Source organism: Tenrec ecaudatus, chromosome 14 (genome assembly GCF_050624435.1).
Source record: "Tenrec ecaudatus isolate mTenEca1 chromosome 14, mTenEca1.hap1, whole genome shotgun sequence".
NCBI lineage: Eukaryota > Metazoa > Chordata > Mammalia > Afrosoricida > Tenrecidae > Tenrec > Tenrec ecaudatus.
In genome coordinates this window covers 36,962,922-36,982,570 of record NC_134543.1, presented here as the reverse complement: position 1 = coordinate 36,982,570, position 19,649 = coordinate 36,962,922, and positions in this window count along the sequence as shown.

The following is a 19,649-nucleotide window of genomic DNA, read 5'->3' as shown; positions in this document are numbered from 1 at the left end:
TCAAAATTTGCTTTCTGCTTGGGTTCCTGGAATCAGCTCATTTTCCTTCTTCCACTCCCCCTCTCTCCCTTCTCCCCTCTCCCTCATGAACTCTTAATAATTTATAAATTATTATTTTATCTTAAACTGCCCGGTGTCTCCCTTCACCCACTTTTCTGTTGCCCATACCTCAGAGAGGAGGTTATATGTAGATCCTCGTGATCAGTTCCCCCTTTCTAGCCCCCCCTTTCCCTCCTGGTATCGCCACTCTCACCGCTGGTCCTGAGGGGTTCATCTGTCTTAGATTCCCTGTGTTTCCAGTTCCCATCTGTACTGCTGTGCATCCTCTGGTCTAACAAGGTTTGCAAGGTAGAATTGGGATCTTGATAGTTGGGGGGAGGAAGCATTTAAGAACTAGAGAAAGGTTGTGAGTTTCATTATTACTACACTGAACCCTGAGTGACTCATCTCCTCCCCACTACCCCTCTGCAAGGGATGTCCAGTTGTCTACAGATGGGCATTGGGTCCCCATCATGCGCTCCCCCCATTCACGATTATATGATCCCCCCCCCCCGCGCCTTTGTTGCTTGAAACCTGGTCCCCTCGGCCCTTTGTGATCACACATGTTGGTGTGCTGCTTCCATGTGGGCTTTGTTGCTTCTGGGCTATATGGCCGCTTGTTTCTTTTCAACCTTCTAAGACCCCAGACGCTATATCTTTTGATAGCCGGGCACCATCAGCCTTCTTCACCACACTTACTTATGCACACATTCATCTTCAGCGTTTATGTGGGGAAGGTGGTCACACAATGATGGTTTTTGTTCTTTGGTGTCTGCTACCTGATCCTTTCAACACCTCGTGTTCACACAGGCTTGTGTGCTTCTTCTCTGTGGGCTTTGTTGCTTCTGAGCTAGATGGCCGCTTGTTTGCCTTCAAGCCTTTAAGACCCCAGATGCTATATCTTTTGACAGCCTGGAACCATCAGCTTTTTAAACTACATTTGCTTATATACACGTCTGTGTTCAGCAATCATGTCGGGAAGATGGGCATCATGAAATGACCATTTAGCTGAGCAAGGTGCTCTTGTATTAAGGGAATGTGCGGGAGGAGGCCCAATGTCCACCTGCTACCCTACTACTAAGCCTATGAATATATGCACATAGGTCTATTTCCCCCATAGTCATAAATATATTTACATATGTACATGTCTGTATTTAGGCTTCTCTGTATGCCCTTTGCCTCCTACTCCTGTCCTCTATTTCCTTAGGCTTTCCTCCCGTCCCACTACCATGTTCAGCCTTCATTTCTTAGAACCCATGGGCAAAGTCATTGAGAGCATTCTGAATAAGTCAGATTGTCAACATGTTCTGGAACAATATCTAAACCTCTTTGGGGTAAGAAAATAGAACAAAAATGATCATACCAATGAGATGCAGACCTAGACCACTGAGCGGTTAAGAAGAGGCCCGGCTCAGTCTTACAGTACATCTGCCAATCCACCCAGAAGGAAAGTGTAATGCTTAGGTTTTGTGTCAATTTGGCTGGGCCAGGAGGAGCCCTGGGGGCATATTGGTTGCATGTTGGCATGCTAACAGCAAGGTCAGCAGTTTGAAACCACCAGCTGCTCTGTGGGACCAAGATGAGGCTCTTCCTTTTCCTGTCATGAATTATACTGTTGGAAACCAACAGGGGCAGTACTAGCCTATTCCAAAGAATCATCATGGGCCAGAAGCAACTACATGGCAGTGAGTTTGGTTCATTGGTTGGCTGGGCCAAGAGTCTCAGTATTTTGGCTGTTGAGACTTCCCCCATGATGTAACCTTACAGTGTAATCTACTTTGTGATGAGATCAGCTGTGAGGAGCAAAGCAGTTATAAAAGAACTAGGAAGGAGTGTCGCCTTGGTACTCAGGGCACTTCCGTGATGCGAAGGAAAGGAAGTTTCCTCAGGAGTATGGCCACTACTTAAGTCTCAGCAATGGGAAGGCTTCTCTTTCCTTACTGGTCTTGATCCTGCATCTATTTCATTGGCCTCTGATCCCCTGGATTTGAGCCTGACTTGCTGATCTTGGATTCATCTGCCTCTGCATCCACCAGCCTTGTCTTCCTTCCCTTTGGCTCCCTGCTTTCTGGTTTTTCAGTCCAGACAGCCACAAGGTCAGAAAAAGCCTCCAGCTTAACATCTGGCCCATGGCTATGCACTGGACTGGGCTTACTGTCTTCTACAAATGTGCAAGCTAATTTCTTGAATATATATATATATATATATATATATATATATATATATATATATATCACTGTTTTTACTTCTTTAGAAAATCTAACCTAATGCAGAATCCAATACCAAGGGCTAGAGCCTCATAACCAGTACGTGCTGTGTGGGGCTAATGAATAAATAGCTGGGTGCCACAACCGATCAATGACAAACCCATAAGTAATTTGAAGATAAATAGTAGCTATATAATCAAAGTTGTTTGGTTTTTTTGAAAGAAAAGCTTATAGTTAGTTCAAGGATTATTTGTTGGCCTTGAGGAGTGTTTTCCAGTCCAGTCTGTTGGGGCACCACGCCCTGGCCCCAAAGTCCACTTTCAACATTCCCTGGGGACCTTGCCGCTCCATTCCCTTGCTGTTCCTCTGCACTCCCCCAGTGCTTTATCTCGGTGTGATGGGCTCAGGTCAGGTGCAATTCGCACACTGTGTCTGCGGTGCTGTCCCCTGTAGCGCCATGGGTCAGTGAGGGGCATCATGTCTCATAGTGGGGCCAGCCATGTTGTCCTCTCTGTGGACTGGCTGCTCTAATCAGGGACATCATCCTCAAAAATCAAAGTTTTAAAGCCATCTTACACCTCTAGTAGCCTTTCAATTACGCTGTGTGCAATGGGGGGCTCATTCTCAGCAGAGAGAAGCAGCAGTTTGATTTAAACGTCCTGCTTTGGCTTCAGCAAAATAAAGTCATTCCATAACTCACTGCCCTGAAGTTGATTCTGACCCTTAGCGACTCTGTAAAAGGTTTTCAAGAATGTAAATATTTACGGGAAAAGGTAGTCTCATTTTTCTCTTGCAAAATGTTTGGTGGGTGTGAACTGCTGACCTTTGTGGTAGTAGTCCAAGGCTTATTCAACAGCACAAAGCCTCCCATACTGAGTCTGAAAGCTCATGAATGGCCATGTAAGGTGCAACTATTGGTGCCTCCCTGTTAAACGGATAGAAGGCAGGGGGGTGGGGGGGTGGGGGGGTAGAAGACTGAAAGCATGGAAACAATACCACAGACGGATGCCCAGAGAACATCTGTCCCTATAACCAGCAATACCTCTGTTGGGCATGTGCCCCAAGAAAACATGAACAGATAGATATATGCCCCCCCCGTGTTTATAAAAGCATAGTCCACAATAGCAAGAAGCTGAGAAACAACCCCAATTCCTATCAGTTGATGAATCAATAAACTATGGTACAAACACATGAGAATACTATGCATTTCCCCCACCCCAAAAATGGTGCTGGAGCCACAAAACACCTCAAGAGATTGAGGGAACTGGAAATCATTTTGCTGAGTGAAGTAAGTCTACCACAAAAGGACAAATATTGTATGAGTCCACTACTATTAAGGATAAAAACCAAGACAAAAACAGGCTCTGGCTCCCAAGACATGACTCCTAATCAGGTCCCCCCAACCAATGAATATATACCACTCCCTAATTAAAACCAGACTCAATGCCATCGAGTCATTGCTGCCTCATAGCAGCCCCCTGGGGGTTTCTAAGACTGGAACTGTTTACAGGAATAGAAAGCCCAGTCTTTCTCCCTCAGAGTTGCTAGTGGTTTTGAACGACCGACCATGAAGATGGGAGACGAATGCATAACCAGTACAGCACCAGGGCTCCTGAGCCCCTCATGGGAACACCTCAACACCACATCTAGAAAGGTGACCCCACTACAGATAGGGTCAATGTCCCAAATCGAGAGAAGTAGAAAAACAAACTACCACCACAAGGTAGTGTTTTACACTCACCCCAAATTAACAGGCATTAATATAAGATTAATCAAGGAACTTTGCTGAGAGATCAAAAGGAAAAGAGGGGGAGCTAACACACTTCGGATGATTGAGGGGCCAGGTGGGACACCCAGACACTGGAAAAATGCATAGTCCTGTTTGTAGAAGCCCAAAGTGGGAAACATACCTGGTAATTTGTTCCTAACTGGGCAATTGTGATCTGGCTCCTGATCAATCCTCAGTGACACGGGCAATGTAAGATAGACAAATCAGACAATAGACTCTCATCTTTTAGGATGCACAGTAGCCTCCTTGGGCTACACAAATTAGAAACTCCACTAAACAAACTGGATTTTAACTTACAGTCCAAGGAAAGAGTCTCGTTTATGGGTCTGTGAATGCGGTGGGACCTATTGTTTGTGGATGTCAAATGCAGGGCAACCTAGGAGCCAGATCTATTTGCTTATTTCACACTCTCTACCTTTATGCGACAAGAGTTAGTCTACTGAACGGGGCTCGGGCTCCAGAAATGAGCGTTACGAAAGTATGACCACGTCTCCCGTGACACGTCACTAGCAGCCGGTCACCACATCCTGGAGATACGCAAGCTACCTACGCAAGTAACGGAGTCTGATAAATCACACACACGTGTGTAGTTCTCCGCTCAATAATACTATGCCATTGGCATAGTATTTATTTTCATTGCTACTTCATAACTGTAATTTTTCTACTGTTATAAATTATGCTGTAAATATCTGATATGCAGGATGTATTTTCATTGTTACAAATTGAGCATAATTCATCACGACCCACAGGCTGAGAACTGCTGATCTAGATGGTGCATGGCTATCACGACTATTAGGATCTGGGTTCATTCTTAAAGGTTTGTCTCAAAACTTTAAAATACCGTGACTTGGGTCAGGCTCCCCTTAATCCTCAAAGTAATGTCCTTGCTTTTCAACACTCTCAAGAGGCCGTTGAAGCAGATTTACCTAATGCAATTTATCTTTTGATCTTTTGACTGCTGCTTGCGTAAGCACTGATTATAGCTCCAAGCAAGACTTTATCCTTGACAACTTCAACCCTTTCTCCATTGATCATGATGTTATCTATTGGGCCAGTTGTGAGAATTGAGGTCTTCTTTACATTGAGAAGTAATCCAAATGGAAGGCTGCCATCCTTGATCTTCATCAGCGAGTTCTTCAAGCCCTCCTCACTTGCAGGAAGCAAGATTGTCTCATTTGTATATCTAAGGCTGTTAATAAGCCTTCCTCCAGTCCTGATGCTACGTTCTTCTGCATATAATCCAGCTTCTCTGATTATTTGCTCAGCATAGAGTTGGGCGAGTATGGTGTGAGCGCACAACGCTGACATATACCTTTCCTGACATTAAACCGTGCAGTAGTCCTTGTTTGGGCTGCACAAGCACCTCTTGATCCATGTGTAAGTTCCTCATGAGCACAATGAAGTGTTCTGGAATTCCTGCTATTCTCAAGGTGATCCATGGTTGCTAGGGTCCACAGAGTTGAATGTGAATGCCTTGACAAACAATAAAACACAAGTAGACATCTTTCTGGGAGTCTCTCCTTTCAGCCTAGATCTGTGTGACATCAGCAATGTCCCTTGTTCCATGTCCTCTTTTGAATCCGGCCTGAACTCCTGGCAGTTCCCTGTCAATGTACAGCTGCAATTATTGTTGCTTGATCTTCAGAAACATTTTCTTGAGTGTGTTATCAATGATAATGTTCTGCAGCTTGAAGGTTCTGTTGGGTCACCTTTCTTTGGAATGGCCACAAATATGGATCTCTTCCAGTCTGTTGACCAAGTAGCTGTCTACCGAATTGCATGGCATAGAAGAGTGAGTCCCTCCAGCGCTTCATCAGCTTGTTGAAACATTTCCATCAATTCCTGGAGTCTTGTCTTTTGCTGATGCATTCAGTGTCACTTGGCCTTCTTCCTTCAGCACCATTGCTTCTGGCTCATATGCTACCTCCTGACATGGTGGAATGTCCACTAGTTCTTTTGATTCAGTGACTCTGTATTTTCCCCAACCTCTCTTTATGCTTCCTACATCATTCAAGATTTTGCCCATAGAATTGTTCAAGATTTCAACCTGAAGCTGAATTTTTCCTAGAGTTCTTTCCATTTCAGATATGCTGGACACATTCTTCCCTTTTGGCTTTCTAATCATTTGTACATTTCATTATAACATTTAGCTTTGTCTTCTCAAGCTGTCCTTTGAAATTTTCTGTTCAGCTCTTCGACTTCATCATTTCTTCCATTTGCTTTAGATACTCTAAGATAAAGAGCAAGGTTCAGTCTCTTCGGACATCCATTTTGATCGTTTCCTTCTCGTCTTTTTAATGCCCATTATCTTTCTCCCTGAATGATGGTCGGGATGTCTTCCCATAGCTCACCAGGTCTGTCATTAGTGTTTCATACATCAAATCTCTTTTTGAGATGTTCTTTAAATTCAATACAGATAGACTCAAAGTTGTATTTGGCTCTCTTGGACTTGTTTTAAGTTTTTTGAACTCTATCTTAAACTTACATATGAGCAATTGATGGTCTGTTCCAGAGTCAGCACTTGGTCTGATTTTAGCTGGTGCTATTGAACTGTTCCATGGTCTCTTCCCACAGATTTGTCTGTGTATTCCATCTGGGGAAGTGCATGTGTATGGTTGCCTTTTGTGTTGTTGAATAAAAGGTGTTTGTTATGTACAAGTTGTTGATTTTGCAAAATCCTATCATGCAACCTCCAACTTCGTGTCTGTCACCAAGAACATATTTTCCAGTACTGTTCATTCCTCTTTGTTTCCAATTTTTGCATTCCAATTGCTAATAATTATCAATACATCTTGGTTGCATGTTTGGTCAATTTCCAACTGAAGTCTTTGGTAAATTTCTTCAATTTCTTGATTATTAGTTTTTGTGGCTGGTGCATACATTTGAACAATTGTTGTATTGATTAGTAAATTTCTTCAATTTCTTGATTATTAGTTTTTGTGGCTGGTGCATACATTTGAACAATTGTTGTATTGATTGTATTGAAAACAAACCAATATAATATTATGACAGACAGCATTGTATTTCCTGGTTGATTTTGCAATGTCCTTTTTGACAATGAATGCCAAGCCATTCCTCTTGATTGTGTTATTCCTGGCATGTTTGAATCACATGATTTTCAGATTCAAAATGACCAATACCAGTCCATTTGAAATCACTTATGCCTACAATATTGATTTTTATACCTTCCATTTCATTTCTTATGACTTCCAATTTTCCTAGATTCATATTATTCACATTCCAAGTTCCAATCAATAGCAGAAAGCTGCACTTCCATAGACTTGACCCCACTCATGTCGCCATGGTTGACTACAGCCCTAGAAGTCAGCTCCTCCTCAGTCACATTTTGGTTGCCGTCCGACCCAAGGGACCCGTCCTCCGGCACTCTCTCCAGCAATGTTCTTCTTCCATTCATTATGTCTTCAGTGTCTGACAGCATTTTGAAGCTACACATAAGGTTTTTAGTGGCTCCTTTCTCCAAAGGGGGTGGGGGGCTGGTTCCTTCCTCGGTGCCTGATCTTATTCTGGAAGCTCTGCAGAAACCTGCTCACTTTGGGTGATCCTGCTGGCATTTGAAATACCAGTGACATAGCTTCCAGCTCTCAAAGGTATCAGCGTTTACATTAGGAACACCCCATTTGCAGAAGGCTGTGCCTGACAGTGGGAGCCCCAAATCCTTTTGCTGAGTCACTGCATGGATTAAGCCTCTGGTGGCTCTCCTCTGAAAATGGTCAAGGGGTGATGGGAAAAAGAAAGAAGAAAATGGCCAGGGGATGAGAAAATCCTTGCTATCAGACAGACACTATTATGAACTTGATTGTGGCAGATATCGTTAGGTTAAAATGTGGTACCTGGTCATTTGATCTCCTTTTCAACTTATTATGGATTTGTCTAGTTTTCAATATTTCATGCATTTTAATCACAAGCGGTTTTTTCCTCTGGTTTATTTTAATATTGTTGTTGGTCTTTTCTTTTTCTTTGCCAACACTTTTGTTGACATATAGTTCACATATTATACAATTCAATAGTTTCAATGACATCAAGAAGAGGTTTACAATCATCATCAAAATCTATTTTAGAACATTTTCATCATTCTTTTACTCATCGTTATTAGCTATCCATATTTCCCAACCTCCCTGTCTTACTCCTAAGGAACCATTAATACAATTATTGTCTCTATAGATTTACCTGTCCTGGAATTAATATACAGATAAATATTTTAAAACAAGCAAAAAAAACCTGGACAAGAATAACAACGTAAAACAGGTAAAAATCTCAATCGGAAAAAGAAAGCAGAAAATATTAAAAACCACTCCAAATTTAAAAGAAACATAAGGGAGATCAAATGATAGGGTGCTAAATGTTAACCTAACTGCATCTGCAAAGCTCCACTTTCCAATGTGTTCTGTTTGTTAGCTAGGCTAGTCACCCTTCGGTCCATGGTCAGAGGGGATGCACCAGGGACTTAAACCATGTATGCATTCCCTTCATGTAAAAACAACAATCAAACTGAAACAGCTTTAAAATGGGTCAAAAGACTCTTTCCTTTAAAAACATATTTGTTTTCATATTATAAAAAAATGTTTTACACTATATGGAGCACAGAGTGGGCAAATGTATAGAGCCAATAACTGTTGTAATGGTTTGTTGGGGATACTTGGGGGGGAAGTTGGAGGGAAATGGGGAGCAAATAATGGATGCAGGAAGGGGGAGAATGTTCTAGAATGGATTGTGATGATGTATATACCTATATACTTGAGTATAAGCTGCCCAAAATATCTGCCAAGGCACCTAATTTTGCCACAAAACTGCATTAAAAATGTGTTGACGTCTAAAGACAGGTATGTACATATGTAAATATATGTATATATGATGATGGGGAAATAGATCTATGTGCATATATTTATAGGTTTAGTATTAAGGTAGCAAATGGACATTGTGACTCCCTCAATGCAAGAACACTTTGTTCTATTAACCTGGCATTCCATGATGCTCACCTTCCTGACACGATCACTGAAGACAAAGCGGGTGTATAAGCAAATGTGGTGAAGAAAGCTGGTGGTGCCCAGCTATCAAAAGATATAGTGTCTGTGGTGTTAAAGGCTTGAAGGTAAACAAGCGGCCATCTAGTTCAGAAGCAACAAAGCCCACATGGATGAAGTACTCCAGCCTGCATGATCATAAAGTGTCAATGGGATCAGGTATCAGGCATCAAAAAACAAAAGATCATATCATTGTGAATGAGGGCGGAGTGTGGACATCCCCTTACAGAAGGGTCGAGGGGAGGAGACAATCCACTGAGGGTGCAGTGTAGCAATGATGAAACATACAACACTCCTCTAGTTCTTTAATGCTTCTCTGCGGCACCCCTCTACTATCATGATCCAATTGTACCTTACAAATCCAGCTAGACCAGAGGATGTACACTGGTACAGATAGGAATTGGAAACACAGAGACTACAGGACAGATGGACCCCTCAGGACCAGTGGTGAGAGTAGTGATCCTGGGAGGGCAGAGGGAAGGTGGGTTAGAAAGAGGGAACCGATTATAAAGATCTACATGTGACCTCCTCCCTGGGGGACAGACAACTGAAAAGTGGGTGAAGGAAGACGTTCGACAGTGTAAGACATGACAAAATAATAATTTATATATTATCAAGGACTCATGCACGTTGGATGGGCCCAGACTCTAGAAGGAGGAAAGCAGACCACAACGCCAATGTCATAACCATGGCAGAAATGATGACCCTCAGCCAGGTCTGGGCCTATCCCAAACAATGAAGCCCAGCGCTTCGCACTCTTGCCTCCACGACACAGGACAGCAGAATGTTGTAAGCGAAAGGACAATCAGCTGATAGGTCTAAGTGATAAATTAGCGAATAAAAAATTTCCTAAACCTATACCTCCTTGTGGTTTCCAATGTCAGATCTCCGCATAGTCTTAGGAGCAGCTCCTGGCAATCTCCCTTGATCAGAGGTCGGAAACTCTTTTAATCCCGGGAATCCTGCACATTTCTCGCAGCCACCATTCGCACAAGAAGCAGGCGTTACTGCTCTCTCAAGGGAGTTCTGGGAGCATTTGGATGAAGATCCGCAAGGTCAGCACTTCGAAACCACTAGCTTCTCCCAGGAGAAAGACGGGGCTTTCTACTCCTATAAATAGTATGATCTCAGAAACCCACAGAGGAGAGGAGAATCTGCTCTGTCCTGCTGACTTATTATGGATTGACGGTGATTTGGGTTTGGGGATTGTTCTTTCATAAAGTTGACAAGCAAAATGTCTTGAGCACCGCCCCGCCCCCACCCCCACATTGTTGCCATGACTTTTGCTTCGGCCAGTTTGCATTTGCTCTAACTTGACCACTACTACCTCTCGGTACCCAATGGTGCTTTGTTTACAGGATTATACTGGTCAACCAGGTTTCATCACCTGTTAACACTTATTCCAAGATAGGTCTTAAGATCTTGATGCTTTGTTTAGATTCTAAACAAATGGAGTCAGCAAACTTTTGAGATGGAAGAGCCAGTCCTGTCCCTCACAACACTTTAAAAATCGTTTGAGAGCTGTAAATATATATTTACAATCAAATGAAATCACCATTAGCTGAATAAAATCCTTCAAAATGTTTCCATTTTACTTCAGGGTCACACGTATGTACGGACAAAAGCACTGCACATGCCTCCTGAGCTGCCATTCGCGGACTGCTGGTTTAGAACATGCAGGGAAAGCTCTGTCCCTGTCTCCGTGGATCTAGGGCGCAAGCGGGTGGGCCTCCCCTGAGCAGCAAGTGTCCCGGTGAACACTTGGTGACCAACCATGGCAAATGTGGTTCATTTGATTTGGGGGGGTGGGGTGTAAGACTTGACTGAGTTTGTAACTGCTGTTATGGTAATTTCTGCAACTTTGTCGTGTGAACCACACTTTCCAATGCAGCCACTGGGGACTTCTGACAATGTTTGACCCCTGACTGGGATCCCTGGCCCTGTCACTTGAGGGAGCTAGCAGACACCCTATTCCTGGAGTGTCTGGGACTTGGAGAGACGTCACCATGTCCTAGTGCTCCAATCCCCTGGCCATGATTGACTGCTGAGCCTGGCTTGATGGGGGGTAAGGGGAGAACCCCCATCCCCTAACAGGTCACATTGCTGCCAATCTTCACACCCTCTCAGCCCCAGCTTCCCTCGTTTGTGCCAAGGCTGTTGCTTCAAGTATTTAAATAAAAAGAAAGAATGACAGAGAGGGCGGTGAGACTCCATCCCACAGATTTGGACATGTTTTCAGGAGAGACCAGACCAGTTCCTGGGGAAATACATCATGCTTGGTACCGTAGAAGACCAGAGGAGGAAAGGAAGGTCCTTAAGGAGCCATGGACCAACAATAGTGGCTGCGACAGTGGGTTCCAAAGGAGCCAGCAGTGCTTCATTCTGTTGGACACAAGGCTGCTGTCGGGAGGGACTGGCTTGAGATTTCTCTGCACACGAGAGAAGGAGTTGTTAGGTAGCAGGATAGGGGTGGTTCCTCTCCAGGCCTAGGGAACCCCTACAGGAGGTTGGAAGCCAATGCAGGCTAAAGGGCATGCGCCAATTCAGGCCCCTTAGCCAGTACACCTGATGGGCCCAATCTAGGCCAGGTGGGCCCAGACACCAGCCTGTGGGAAACGGAGGAACTGGACGGAAGTGTATGTGGCACGCTGCCTATACTGGTGACCACAGGGCTTGGCAAACCAGCCCCAGTGACGAGGCACACCTGCACAATCCTAAAGTGATCGGTAGCAGCCATGTATACATCCTGGGAAGGGTGTTTGCTCCACAAGTCCCCCCCATGATAGGGCCAATATGAAACCGGCTCCTACAGGTGCCTGGCCCCTCACTTAGGGAGTTAGAGCATGCTCATCTTTAAGAGCAGTCAGCTTCCTGTGTCCCTTGTTCTTAAGGAGCAACACACACACCTTATGTCTCTTATATACCTGGACTTACTGTGAAATGATCCCTTAGAGCAGTGGTTCTCAACCTTCCTCATGCCACAACCCTTTCATACGGTTCCTCATGTGGTGGTGACTCCTCAACCAGACAATTATTTTTGTTGCTACTTCATTACTGTCATTTTGCGACTGTTATGAATCGGGTGACCCCTGTGAAAGGGTTGTTCGACCTCCAAAGGTTCCCGGACCCACAGGTTGAGAACCGCTGCCTTAGAGTGCTCAGGACATCTAAGATCAACACATTACCCATTCTATTGTGTAGTGGGACCAAGAAGCTGGGAGGCCACATTACGAGCAAAGCCCACTGTTCAGTAAACTCTGGGCTCTTCTCCTGATAGTGGAGATCAGTGCCCTGTGCTCCGATTTGAGTTTCCTGTTTCTATTGTTCGTCATTGCATTGTGCTCCCCAGTGCCCTATTTGACTGTTGAGGCGCAAGCCACAACCGAGCCTATTGTTTCATAGGCTTGTGCCTGGCCGTGGCTTTTCCTTTTTAGTAACGAAGGTCTTATTGGGCATTTTCCCCAAAAAAGTCCAGTTTCACTGCAGTTGAACACTTGCTGGGGAGCAAAACCACAGCGTCCACATAGTCAGCAATCCAGCCGCGGTTCACTGGCTTCATCTTCATTTGTACCCACCGCCCCCCTTATGCCCCCCCACACTGCACCTGTTCTCTGCCTGAACTTTTCTTAGCAGCATGGAGGGCTCTGAACCCTTGGCCGCTCAGCACTGGCTCTGGAGACATTCTTCATGAAACCATGGAGACCTTTAGCCTCCTCACATCTCACTATCCCAGATACGCTGTGGATATTGAGTTATTTTGATCTATCCAAATTACCAGTCACTTTTCCACCTCTTTGCTGGTTCTGTGGTTTTGTGACGTGAGGTTTCTCAAGGGGGTGAAATCTTGGTCTTGGCTTCGCACGAGAAAGAACGCCTGCCGAAGCCTGGTTTGTAATCCAGGTGAGTCTTTATGAGGGTCAGGAGAGCTTTCAGGCTTTACACTCTCAACAGAGTACACCCTTTCAGGGAAGCATGCCAAACCACGCAGAAGCTGTGCTGGGGCTCACAACTGAACACGGGCACCGTCGTGCCACTGTGTGTCCACACATGGTGAACTGTGGCCAGAGCGAGTGCGGCATGGCTGAGCGGGGGCAGGGGCAGAGTAAAAGAGACCGGCCTTCCTGATGCCAGGTTATTTTAAACCTCGGGCTGGGTAGGTGTGGTCCAAGGTATTAGTTGACCCCATTGGTTGAATCAAGCTCATCTGGGTCTACTTTGGGCCCCCAGGTGTAACACCCACCTGGCTTGGGGGCCTGAATTGGAGCATGCCCAGTAAAGGCCTTTATGGGTAGCTAATGGTCACCTGCTTTTTCCTTCCCAACCTCCTGTAAGGGGTCTGTGCAGGCATGGGAAGAACAAGCCCCCTGTCCCTGTCTGGCTAACATTTTCCCCACGGAAGGAGTATGGACCCAAATCTTTGGGATACTGGGTGACAATATCTCTGGCTGCTCCCTGCTGGCAAAAGGGGCACAACATGAGGCTTTGGGCCCACATCCTTCCTACTCAGTGGGAAGGGGGTTGTCCACTTAGGGGCCCAGGGTGGATAAGGTTGGGTGATCCAGGAGCTGGTGATATTGAGGTTGGCACACTTGGCTCAGAGACATTGTTAACCTGACACCTTCTGGAAGAAACAAAATAGGTGAACAGTTTAGGCAAGGCCGGGGCACAGCTGTGATAGAGGTGCCCTTAGAAGTGTGAGTGAGTGTCCCTGGAAGTTTAGAAAAGAACTCTTGGGACCGACAGGCATGGGGGCCAGTTCACTTCAAACACAAAAATTGTGTGAACGCATTTACTAGCTTAGCAGCTGTCTGAGGCAGGATTTTCTGTGGAGCACTTATTTGTGTCAATGTGGCCGTGAACCATCATCTTACGAGCATCCAATGGCTCACACAAGTACTGTCTGTGTGTTTTGTTTCTGAGGGGTCTGGTTGTGATGGCTTTCTATGTTTCACCCAAGAATGATGCCAGGGGACCGGGAAGGATGGAAGGACAGAATAGGCGGCTCCAGTAACTAGGAGGAAATTTACTAACCTACGTGCCACATTGATGCTCACCTGAGGCTCCAGTCCAGTAACCGCTATCTCCTGCTGCTTGACTTTCTGGGTCAGACCAATCCTCAGTTAGCAGCTGCACACTAGCCTGTGGGGAACCTCCCCTCCTGGTTGTTTCCTATAGGACAGAGTGCCACCCACTGACCAGCTTGTTTGCAGTGGTGGCCTGGCCTTCGGGAAGCTTATCCAGTTAGGGCAATTCCTTGCCCAGTGACTGGGATGCCTGCTCAATAGCCCTTGGTAACTTGTTCAGGAGTCTGGGAAACCTGGGAGACAATTGAGGGGCATTGGGCAGCACTGGCGGCCCGGGCCTGTGCATGCCTAATGTTCTTCCTTCTCTCCTGAGCCTGGACGTCCCTTCCTTGTCCCCAGTGTAAAAGGTGGTGTGAGCACTAGTGACCATCTCTTCTAGGGTAACTCCTCCTTCAGACTTCTCCTCCTAACATGTACAAAGTCGGTGAGATTTTGCAACAAGACATTGTTGGATTTCTTGACTGCTACTGCCATGGGCATTGATTGTGGATCCAAATAAAACTAAATCACTTTGTTCTCCATAGTATTATGGTTTTTCAAATAAATTCACTTGCTTTCTCTATGTTGAACACCCCGCAAGGAACCCTGTAGCACAAACAGGGCAGCCCCACTCTGCTCTACAGAGAACTGTGATTCAGAATTGACTGGTGAGTGGATTTGGGGTGAAAATAGTGAAATGGCAATCTACAGATTGGGATAAAGTATTTATGAATTATTTTAGATGTTTGATAAAGACTTTCATTCAGAATGTAAAAGCAACTCAAAATTCCAAAAACCAACAGCCCCATTTTCAAAATGGTCAAATGATTTGAACATGTACTTTACCAGAGAAGATAGGCAAATGGTAAATATATATGAGGAGATGCTCAATTTAAAAATGCAGCCTCAGTCACTGAGCCGCCGCCGAGGACTCAGCAGCCTCCCCCTCGAGCCCCCTCGCTTCCCGACGCTCCATCCCCCCTGCCCGCCTTCTCCAGCCGCCGCCTTCCGCAGGCCGTTTCCACCGAGGAAAAGGAATGTATCGGATGTCCGCTATCCAGAACCGCCACTCTTTCGACCCCTTTACTGATGCAAGTAAGGGTGATGACCTGCTGCCTGCGGGGACAGAGGATTATATCCATATAAGAATTCAACAGCGCAACGGCAGGAAGACCCTGCCCACTGTCCAAGGGATCGCTGATGACTACGACAAAAAGAAGCTAGTGAAGGCCTTTAAGAAGAAATTTGCCTGCAATGGTCCTGTGATTGAGCATCCAGAATATGGAGAAGTGATTCAGCTCCAGGGTGACCAGCGCAAGAACATATGCCAGTTCCTTGTAGAGATTGGACTGGCTAAGGACGACCAGCTGAAGGTTCATGGGTTTTAAGTGCTTGTGGCTCACGGAAGCTTAAGTGAGGATTTCCTTGCAATGAATAGAAAAATTCCCTCTGTCCCTTGTCACAAGTTTAAAATCTCACAGCTTGTATGATGTAACCATTTGGGGTCCACTTTTAACTTGGACTAGTGTAACTCCTTCATGCAATAAACTGAAAAGAGCCATGCAAAAAAAATGCAAATTGAAGCTACAATAAAATACTATTTCACACCTACTTAAATCAAACGCACTGCCATAGAGGAAATTCTGACTCACAGCGACCCTACAGGACAGGGTAGAACCTGCCCCTGTGGGTTTTCAAGACTGTAGCTCTTTATAGGAGCAGAAAGCCTTATTTTTCTCCCATGTCACACCTACTTCGGTACAATAAAGACTCACCATAATAAATAACAATGAGGATGTGGCGAGAAGGAGAGTGAAACTCTGATGTATTGCCCATTGGTAATTTCAAATGGTATATTCACTTTGGAAAAGAAGTCACCAAGGCACATAATAGTTAAACTATCCAACTTTGAGGAAAAGGAGAAAATCATGAGAGCAGCTAGGGAAAAAAACCAATCACATATAAAGGTTCCCACATAAGAATATGCTCAGACCTATCAGCAGAAACTATGAAAAAGAGGCGAGAGTGGAGTAACATAATCCAAAAATTGAAGGAAAACAATGCAAACCCAAGAATACTCTACCCAGTCAAAGTATTGAACAAGATAGATGGAGAAGTAAGAGTCTTCCCAGACAAGGAAAAACTCAAAGAATACATTAGAAGAAACCCAGCCCTACAAAAGATCCTTCCCGACCCATATGGGCAGAAGAACAATACTCACCAAGCATAAATAAGAGATCAACACATAGAACAACCTCACCCAGAGGGCAAAAAAGAGAAAACAAACCTCAAGATAGCATCGACTTAAATATAGAAAGACTTGAAAGGCTGCTGAAGTAAGCTTTAAAAAAAAAAAAAAAAGGCAATAGAGGCATAGGGAAAAAGCTACAGTATACAAACATTCCTGGGGTGAGGATCAGGTAATATGGCAGGGACCAGACCAAATACAGGGATACACATGATAGACAACTAAAAAGGAGGTGGGAAAGGAAAAAAAATAATAAAAAAGAAAAGGGTAGCGGGGGCACAGGGCACTGACCCACCCAAGGGGAGGGTATTGTTTGTGTCTCCACAGGGAAAGAGAGACCAGACTTCAACCCGATGCTCGAAGATGTGAATGCAACATGCTGGCATGGAGTAGGGAACCAGTGGAGAGGTTTGGGGGGCCGGTCCCAACACCAATAACTAAGTGGACACCTGCCCCTCCCCTCAGAAGAATTTATTTCAAAGGATGGCACTGGATCTACTACAGCTCTGGAAGAGGGACATATCTGATTGGAGTATATGGGAACAGATGAAGAGGGAGGAGGAGAGAATGGAGCACATCATGGTCCACCAGACCAGAAGGTTGATGTTCCCAATTAGAGCAGTCAGACGACAGAGAGGACCACATGGTCGGCCCCACTATGAGACACGACGTCCCTCACTGACCCATAGCCCTACAGGGGACAACACCGGAGACACAGTGAGGGAATTGCACCCAATCGGATGCCACCACACCAAGGCAAAACACTAAGGGGGTGCAACAGAACAGCAAGGGAATGGAGCGACGAGGTCCCCAGGGACTGCTGAAGGTATACTTTGGGACCAGGGCATGGTGTCCCACCAGACTGGACTGGAAAACACTCCTAAATGTCAACAAACAATCCTTGAACTAACTACAAGCTTTTCTTTCTTGTTGCATTTTGTTTTCATCATTGGTTTGCTGTTAGTTTTGTTGTATATTGTTGCTTGGTTGTGCTCTGTCTTGTTTTTGTGCATGTTACTATCTGGATGAACAATTGGAGGAGAAAACAATGGGAACGATAGTTCGGTGGGGACATGGGAGACGGGGAGGTGGAGGAAAGGTAGTGGTGTTAATAAACCCAGGGACAAGGGAACAACAAGTGATCCAAATCGGGGTGAGGAGGGTGTGAGAGGCCTGGTTGAGCATGATCAAGGGCAGTGTAACTTTGAGGAATTGCTGAAACCCTGGTGGGGACTGAGCATGATAGTGGGACAGGAGGAAATTCAAGGGAAATAGAGGAAAGAGCTGGGAGGCAGAGGGCATTTATAGAGGTCTAGATAAAGACATGTACATATGCAAATATATTTATACATGAGGATGGGCAAATAGATCTATGTGAATATATTTATAGGGTTAGTATTAAGGTAGCAGAGGGACATTGGGCCTCCACTCAAGTACTCCCTCAATGAAAGAATACTTTCTTTTATTAAATTGGCATTCTACGATGCTCACCTTCCTGACACAACTGCTGATGGTGCCCGGCTATCAAGGGATGTAGCATCTGGGGTCTTAAAGGCTTAAAGGTAAACAAGCGGCCATCTGGCTCAGAAGCAATAAAGCCCTCATGGAAGAGGCACACCAGCCTGTGTGACCACGAGGTGCTGAAGGGATCAGTTATCAGGCATCAAAGAACAAAAAAAATCATATCATTGTGTGCTCACCTCCCTGATACAACCGCTGAAGACAAATGGGTGCATAAGAAAATGTGGGGAAGAAAGCTGATAGTGCCCAGCTATCAAAAGATATAGTGTCTGGGGTCTTAAAGGCTTGAAGGTAAACAAGCAGCCATCTAGCCCAGAAGCAACAAAGCCCAAATGGAAGAAGCACACCAGCCTGTGCAATCACAAGGTTTCAAGAGATCAGGTATCAGGCATTATCAGAACAAAAAATCTTACCATAGCGAATGAGTGGGGGAGTGTGGAGTGGAGACCCAAAGCCCATTTGTAGGCCACTGGACATCCCCTTACAGAAGGGTCTTGGGGAGGAGATGAGACAGTCAGGGTGTGATGTTGCAACAATGAAAAACACAACTTTCCTCTTGTTCCTAAATACTTCCTCCTCACCTCCCCGCACTGTCATGATCCAAATCCTACCTTGCTAGTCTGACTAGACCTTAGGATGTACACTGGTACAGATGGGAACTGGAAACACAGGAAATCCAGGACAGATAATCCCCTCAGAACCAGTGGTATGAGTGGCAATACTGGGAGGGCATAAGGAGGGTGGGTTGGAAAGGGGGAAGGATTTCAAGGATCTACATATGACCTCCTCCCTGGAGGACATAAAACAGAAAAGTTGGGGAACGGAGACCTGGGACAGAAAAAGATATGACAAAATAATAATTTATAAATTATGAAGGGTTCATGAGAGAGTGGGGAGTGGGGTGGGAGGGGGGAAATGAGGACCTGATGCTAGGGGCTTGGTTGGAGAGCAAATGTTTTGAGAATGACCAGGGAAATGAATGTACAAATGTGATTTACACATTGGATGTATGTATGGATTGTGATAAGAATTGTATGAGCCCCTAATAAAATGATTTAAAAAAGGAATGACTCTACCTTTTAACCGGTGATCCCAGTGTGATGGGCAGAGGGCCCTTCCTGAAGGTGTTGCAAGTGATGAGTGCTTCGTCACTGCGACATTTCAGCTCATACTGATTGTACTGGCTCCCCTGGTATTCCATTTCTTTCTGTGATGAAAGTCCCTAACAATCAAGTACAGTAATATCTCTTAGATGTGGATTACAATGGTAAAGTAAGTCATAATGTTGACCTTGCTCATGTGGAAACATATAATTTGAGGATGTCTCAAGACCAGCTTGAGAAATAGCACTGTGATATTTCAATGATTAATGAACCATAATAATTAAGTTGCTTTAGAATGTTGTGAAAATTTTTCTTTAGAGGGCAGGTTATATAAATAGCGGTGGAATAATTTGAAAAAATAATAGCAAGAATGAAGAATAAAATCAACACCACTAAATTCCCTATATAGAAATTGTTGAATTGTTGCGTATAGTTCCATCACAATAAAAAAAAGCACTATGGAAAAAACTATTATAGGAAAAAATTAATAAGGGTTCAGGGGGGCCTCATAGGGAAGGGAGGGGATAAAAGGGAACTGATATCAAGGAGTTCAAGAAGAAAGCATTTTGAGACTGATTGAGGTAACCATTGTACAACACTGCTTGATGTGATTGAACTATGAAATGTTATGATATCT